This window comes from Octopus bimaculoides, chromosome 5 (genome assembly GCF_001194135.2).
Source record: "Octopus bimaculoides isolate UCB-OBI-ISO-001 chromosome 5, ASM119413v2, whole genome shotgun sequence".
Taxonomy (NCBI): Eukaryota; Metazoa; Mollusca; class Cephalopoda; order Octopoda; family Octopodidae; genus Octopus; species Octopus bimaculoides.
Window position 1 is genome coordinate 4,191,918 of NC_068985.1, and position 6,381 is coordinate 4,198,298.

The 6,381-nt window shown below is 34.0% G+C and overlaps 1 protein-coding gene and 1 long non-coding RNA gene across 2 annotated transcripts in view; one reads left to right on the plus strand and one right to left on the minus strand.

The window, feature by feature from the left end:
* The window catches only part of LOC128247887 (uncharacterized), a 7,194-nt gene extending 1,657 nt beyond the window's left edge, over positions 1-5,537 (plus strand). Inside the window, exon 2 of the long non-coding RNA XR_008264194.1 lies at positions 5,116-5,537. This is a non-coding gene — a long non-coding RNA (uncharacterized LOC128247887). The remainder of the gene's footprint in view (positions 1-5,115) is intronic.
* The window catches only part of LOC106867823 (zinc finger and BTB domain-containing protein 4), a 362,883-nt gene that overhangs the window by 342,523 nt on the left and 13,979 nt on the right, over positions 1-6,381 (minus strand). The window lies entirely within an intron of this gene.

Here is a 6,381-nt window from a genome sequence, read left to right on the forward strand (position 1 = left end):
TATATATATGCAGTTCTATATTTAAGAGATGAGGAATTATGCACATTATTTACATTATTTACAATTGACGGATATTTGTCCTCATCTTGTTTGTTGTTAACACAACGTTTCGGCTGATAGACCCTCCAGCTTTCATCAGATGTCTTGGGGAAATTTCGAACCTGGCTTCTCATTCCTAATGTATTTTTCGATGTTATTATTATTATTATTATTATTATCATCATCATTATTATTATTATTACTATTATTCAGGTCACTGCTTGGAATCGAACTCAGATTCTTGAGGTTAGTAGCCTGCGCTCTTAACCACTACACCATATGCCCATGATGAAAGCTGGAGGGTATATCAGCCGAAACATTGTGTTAACAACAAACAAGATGAGGACAAACATCTGTCAAATGTAAATAATGTTTATGTATGTATGTATGTATGTATGTATGTATGTATGTATGTATGTGCGTATGTATGTATGTATGTATGTATGTATGTACGTATATGACGGGCTCCTTTCAGTTTCCGTATACCAAATCCACTCTCGAGTTTTTAGTAGGCCCGAGGTTATAGTAAAAAACACTTGCCCAAGGCACCACGCAGTGGGACTGGTAGGGAAGCAAATATCTCTGCACTCAACCATGCTTACGCCGAGAAAGAAGTAAAAAGAATAATAAAATTCGTGTATCGTTAGTAATGAAAGGTTTGTTGTGATGTTTGAGCCAAGCTTTGACGCCATCGGACCTATTTTTCTTTTCTGTGAAGATGGCTGCGAGTTGAAATGGGAAAACGTACTTCACTTCTCGACATACAAACTTACTTTTGTTTACGAATCTCCGATAATTTTCTCCCAACAGTCAGGTGCTGGTTTGTACCAAATAAGTAGACTTATTGATCAATTAATAATTCATATCTAAATGGATGTTCAAGGATTTCTTGTCCATTGAAATATTTTCATGTAAGGTTAAATATTTATAGGAATAAAAACTGGAGGTATGTTTATAAAAGGTTAATTTGAGGAAAGGACAATAATCAAATTGATCGCATTTAATACTTAGCACTCTCCATATTGACGCCAGACGGACACGACGCGTAGTTGACCTCGGTAGATTTCAGACTTGAACGTATAAGGGTGATATTGAAATAAACGATAGAGCTGACTCTGCACAATCTGCTACTCCACTACTCTTGGACTATTGATTATATTCGTACGATAACTGAAGAGAACTGAAGAAGCGGTAGCAAAGAATATAGGATTCTGGATGGTCGCTGGAAACCATTTGGCTTCACTCCTGCTGTTAATCCGATTGAACAGGTTGATCCTGTATCAAAATATGAAATCAATACCATAGACGTTTCATACCTAAATCTATTGTTGTATGACAATTGTCAGCTTGCTAATGTGTATATAGAGTGTACAGAAAGATGTGCGCATGCAAGGATATATAGAACGAGTAATATAGTCGCTTATTTATGTACAAACATATAATCACATACAGATTTATGTCCTATTCTCTCTTTCCTTTCTGCACACATGCACACAGGCAAACACACACATGCATACCTATACATACACATATATATATACAGAGAGGGACAGAGAGAGAGAGAGAGAGAGAGAGAGAGAGACAGACAGAGATAGTTATGAGTGTATATGTAGTAACTGGAGGAAATACTACCATAGCATGGCTTGAAATATATGTCAAACCATATGTACACAGTTGAAGCCATATATCGATAGAATCTGTTTCATGGCAAAACACCTGAGTCTTTTATGTCTTACCTGTTGATCATTCATCAAAGCTTTTATCATGATTGAAACAAAAACGAGTCTGTAAGTAATTCTTAATGGACGATGTCAGACATGTTGCTTATTTTCCTTCCTTTGCTTTCGATGCCATATATCGATGCCAAAATATAACTTTATGCCAACATTTTCGTACATATGTGTATATAATTGTATATTTGTCGTCAGCTACTCTCTCATCATCATCATCATCACCCAATGGCCATGTCTTCTTATAGTGCCCAGCATTCTATAACAGTCTCTCTCCGCCAACAGTTAGCAAGTGTCAATATTCGCCTGTGTCGACATTCACTAATTTCAGTCAGTCCCAATATAAGACAAGTGACTGTTATATCGTCCCCGAAAAGTGGAAAGGCAAAATTGGTCGTGGCAAGATTTGAACCCAGAATATAAAAGTGCATCACTAAATACAGCGATGTACTTCATACGCCTTTCTACCAATTCTGCCATCCGCCGCCCTTGGCGCGATCGGTGAATGGCAGAATCGGTAGAATTCTATTTAATGAAATGCAGCAATTTTCTTGTGAGAAATTAAGACACTTAAATGGCATCGCTATTTAAGCGCTAAAGAGTGGGGGAAAGGTTAGAAAGGTTTCTTATCCCTTTAACGCTTTACTGTTTGTATATCAAAAGCTTTGCATCCGTTTAGGTTTCGATTTCTGTCCAGTGTACTTTGGAGTGGAAATTAAACCAATTTTTAAGAAAATTTCTATTTGCATGTAGAAATACAAGGAACATGCTGATGCTTTAAGAAATACCTTGTGTTCTTCCAATATTCATGGAGAGTGAGTTCGGGTGTGTCAGAGGAGGAGGTGACCGTGTGCTTTGGAGGCGGTGACTGCGTGCTTTGAAAATTCTCTTTCAAACCCTTCATGTACGGTTCAATCATTGTGCAAACACGTTGGGCAAATATTTTTCTAAGTTAGACTTGTATTGACCGATGTCTTGAAAATAGTATTTTGTAGACAAAGTGGAATGAAATTTATTAAACAAAAGATTGTGATCAACATTGTGTATGTGGTGGTGGTGGTGGTTGTTGTGGTGGTGGGGCCTGTGTGTGACCATACGATGTAAACACCGACGCGGAAAGCGAAACACGTATTTTCATATAGAAATGCCGTTCGTGGTATTTGTGTCCGCTTGAGTTACACTGACAATCCATCAGAAGTGCAGTGAACTTGTGGCCATTGGGTGGCTGGGTGGTTGGGACTATCTGCAACCAAACATAATGCTATTATTATGCTCCAAATACTATATAAAGTATATATTAATAAAGATATTTCGCTTGAAATAGAACTTCACACAGAGATTATTGACATTTTAACATCAACCCCACAAATATAAAAATAAAAAATTAGATCAACTAAAAGATACATACGTAATTTCAGAATATTTGAATAAAAAATCTTTTAAAAATATTAGCTTATTATATTTTCCCTTTATCCAAAATAATAATTATATTTCTTCTTCAAAGAGAACTTTGAAACACAGGAAATTTCTGATACACATTGTAAATATTGACAGAGAATTTGACTCGGCAGCAGAAAGAATTGATAAGGTATAAAAGATTTCTGCCTCTCAGACTTAATGAGACACAATAAGTCGATAACTTCCACAAGCTGAAATCGTTAAACCACTTTACAGAAGCTTAAACAAATCACTTGACATTAAATAGGGCGGTTTATTCCCTTTCTCAGACTTCATTATAAAACGGTGCAGATAGAATTCTAAAAAGTGTTTCATCTTGGAAGATATTGTGTTTGTCTCGGTTATTACTAAAGGATTGATCTTAAGCAGCTGTTACAAAGACCTCTACCGTCTATTGCTTATATTTGTATTTATTATACAATAATACGATACTACTACTACTACTACTAATAATAATAATAATAATAATAATAATAATAATAATAATAATAATAATAATAATAATAATAATAATAATAATAATAATAATACAAAAACTGCGCTAGTATAAAGATCTTGAAATAGAAATTAGCAAAATGTGGAACCTCAAGATTAAAACAATACCTGTTGTCATAGGTGCCCTAGGAATGATACCAAAAGGGGTTGATTGGTACCTAACTCAGATACCAGGAAACCCCAAAATGGCAGAAATTCAAAAGATAGTGCTCATGGGAACTGCCTATATCCTATGTAAAATACTGTCTATGAAATCTCAAATTTTTAAACAAACACACTTCTCTTATGGTTTCTTAAACATTCTCTAGAACAAAGCTATGTGCAAAACCAAATACACGACACCCTAGGCATAACACCATGAACTTCTAACTTGTTGTCTCTTGAGGTCTCTGGGTGAGACTTTGAGCCAACTTGTATAAATGCAAAGCAGAAGGAAAACATAATATTAATAATAACAACAGCAATAATAATAATAATAATAATAATGATAATAATAATAATAATAATAATAATAATAATAATAATAATAATAATAATAATAATAGTAATAATAATAGTAATAATAATAATAATAAGACAAAGCCTAGTATTTTGTCTGATTAATTGACTAAATCTAAAGAAAATTTGCTCCGCGGCATTTTTCTTTATTGTTGCCCTCTCATTGACGCTCCTCTTAAACGTTCGACTTTATTTTAGAACCTTGTAAATACGAGAGAATAATAAAGAGCGCGGGGAGTCGAGTCATGAACCAAGGGATTCAAGAGTTCGTGTCATTTGAGTGGATATACGTTGTTTGAGTGACCAGAGGACAAAGACTTCCAAAAGCACACGACACCGTTCGCCGTGAAACGATAGTGCAGAATAAGTACAATAGATTGCAGTAAGGAGCGGCAACATTATAAAAAAAAATCCTCAGATGTTTTGTTAGATTACAATACAGAAGCGAAACTTCTGGTATGAGAAACACCAAGCTGATTTTAGGCGGGTAAGATTTTCAGACCCTCGGGACCGATGAATTGTGGCACTAAAAATGTAAGCATCAATCAGTTAAAAGCTGTACAGCTTCTAACTGATAGCTTGTTCTGTATAGAAAACACCCCAACAGGAATGATTGGTGCATTCTTATTTACCAAAATATCAATGATTCAAGATTTGATAATCAAGAATCGCCCGTAAGATCTTGTATTCAAAGTTTTCATCGATATATCATAGTAATTTCGAGCAAATATTTGGAAATCATAACTGGTGGACAAATATATGTTTATTAAAATATATACGATATTCTTGAGAAAATTTTATTATATAGAAACATTTCTTCTATTTTAATTTTGCTTGAATTTTGAAATAAAATAATGACAGAAATTTATTCACTAAACTATTTATTTACAAACAGTTAAAATGGCTTCGAAACATTTGATAGAATGGTATATAATAATGAGAATTGAAAGACGTGTAGTTTGATGAAATCTTCAAATCAATTGAAACTGAAGCTTTAGAGTTGGCCATCAAACAGAAAAGAGAAATTAAATATGAATCGAGATCAAAAGAAAATATAAGGAAGAGCTATAAATTAAAGAATTACCGATTGAGTAATTTAAGATAGTTAAGAATTAAGTGTAAGAAATGAAAGAGAACCGTTTGTTCATCTTCCTGTCTGTCATCTCTATTTATAGAATTAAATTCAATGACTTGTGTACATCGTCTGGGATGGCGTTAATATTATCTGTCAGTACGAAATGCCTGTGCAAAGAATATTCACCCACCTGAAATTAAAGAAACATTTTCTTCACAAGACGAATAAATCAACAAACATTATCAGATCTTCTTTCTTTTCCTTTTTTTTTTTTTGCACATTTTATAATGTAATTTAGTGGAACTAACAAGATGGCTGCTACATCGTCCCTCAAATTCATAGAAATATCGGCGTAATCTCCTTTAAATCCCACTCTATCGTTTTAAAAATAAGATTGTATTTGTTACAACAGTGGATTGACAGTCTCTTGAAACAAACACAGATGGGGAGATAATAGCGGGAGACATTTTGATTATAGGTTTGTTCAATCAAGTCTGACTGAGCTTGGGGCTAACCAACAGCAATTAATTTCCAAATACAGACACAAAGAGGCTGAGTTTGTGTAGGAGATGATTAAATCGGCTCCAGAAATGGACAGGAATTTTATCGACCTTTGAAGAATGAATGACAAATTCATTCACAAACATGACGGTCATTCAATTCCGAAACTAGACGTGTGACTAAGCCCCGCAATAAACACTGTCCGACTTTATAGTGATTCTCACAATCCACTGCCATATGAGACGATGAGAAAACTTCATTTTCTCATAGACTCTAAAGAAAAGCACTCGGCATAAATCAAGTTTTAATTAACGGACATTATCATTTATTTATGTAAAAACAATCGACACTCTATGGCTTACGTTTTTCAGTTTTGTTGTAATCATTTGGGTAACGTTCCACGAATGCATAAAGTTATATGAATAGCTTTAAAGAGCGAAGGAGTAAATGATATTTAAAGCAATTCCATTGTAATGACAACAATAACGAAAAGAGAAACGATATTATTTACGCCTACACACACACACATATATATATATACTGGCATATGTAGATATTATATTATATCATATATATATATATATA